The sequence below is a fragment of the Solanum tuberosum genome, unplaced genomic scaffold (genome assembly GCF_000226075.1).
Source record: "Solanum tuberosum cultivar DM 1-3 516 R44 unplaced genomic scaffold, SolTub_3.0 scf00027, whole genome shotgun sequence".
NCBI lineage: Eukaryota > Viridiplantae > Streptophyta > Magnoliopsida > Solanales > Solanaceae > Solanum > Solanum tuberosum.
The window spans coordinates 991,786-993,131 of NW_006238953.1; positions in this window are offsets into that span (position 1 = coordinate 991,786).

Sequence of the window (1,346 nt, forward strand, 5' to 3'; positions counted from 1 at the left end):
ATTGTTATAACAGAGGACTTTATTAAATGTCTGAATATAATCCCAATAGGTAAAGCTTACCATGACTTTGTTCAGACTGAATTGTCTTTCAGTCATTGAGGAAATACCCCAATCTTCAATATGAATGACGTGTTTTATAATCATTTTAGAGAAGTTATAAACATTCTCACTTGTATTATATCCTGAAAAATGTTGAAATTCAACACCTGTGTTTATCAGCAGAGTCTCATAATATTTTCGAGTTTTGTATGATTCACCCGGGAAATAAAATCCATTAACTAAATACCTTTGGAATATCTTCCAAGGTTCTTCTTTTCTCTGTATGTCAGAGTTTTCTAAGAGAAATATCATTTCTCTTTTCTCTACCTTTTCATATGTTTTGATATCATCAACTTCTTCTTTGGCGATTGAAGCAAAAGTATCACCTTGCTTTTGAGTTACAAATTCTTGTAGTTTAGCATATAATGGATCACTTTCTGAAATATCTTCCAGATGTATTGATGATGAAGCTTTTTCTTGTGCTCTAAAGTTTAAGTTATATAAACTCATTCCTCCTTTTTGTATAATTGGAGTACTAGATGATGAAGATCCTTATGATGATCTTGATGAACTTGGGGATGATCTTCCCCTTCCGCGAGTATAACTGCATTTTCCTCTAGTCTTGGTTATCCAAGGAGGATCCATCCTGCAAACATAGCATTTAGTTTTAATCATTCAAGAGGTTATATTTTTAATCATTCAAGAGCTTATAAACTTCATAACAGTAAAATCTTTCATAAAGCTCTTGTTCAATCATGTAATCATCGACGATATCCATCACGATTCCGTCTATAATTTTCCATAATATAAGTTCCTGTCAATCTCTATTAAGAGGAACTACATATTACACGCATCCGTCTCTACAATCTTTGGCCAAGCAAGATCAGCAAGGGTTAAACAAGGCAAAAATTTAACTCTTTCTTTAATAGTCTTTACAAGATCTGTGAGACTATTAGTCTACGGCTTCTTGTGATCCTTTTTTAGCCTGTCGTATAACGGAGCTAAATCTCGAGACAAATTCTTGTAGAAGGGGGAAATGTAGTTTAAACTTCCCAGAAACCGCTACAATTGCGTCCTATCTGTATTAATATCAGGGAATTTTGATGCGAATTCAATAGATCGCTGAATAGGAGTCATTTTTCCTTGACAAATCAAATGACCCAAAAATCTAACTTCTGTTTGAAAAAGACTCATTTTAGGTTTAGATATGACCAAACCATTTTGAATAACTATTTTCTTAAAAATGTCTAAATGCTTAATATGCATTTCAAGAGTCTTTGAGTATACCAAAATATCATCAATATAAA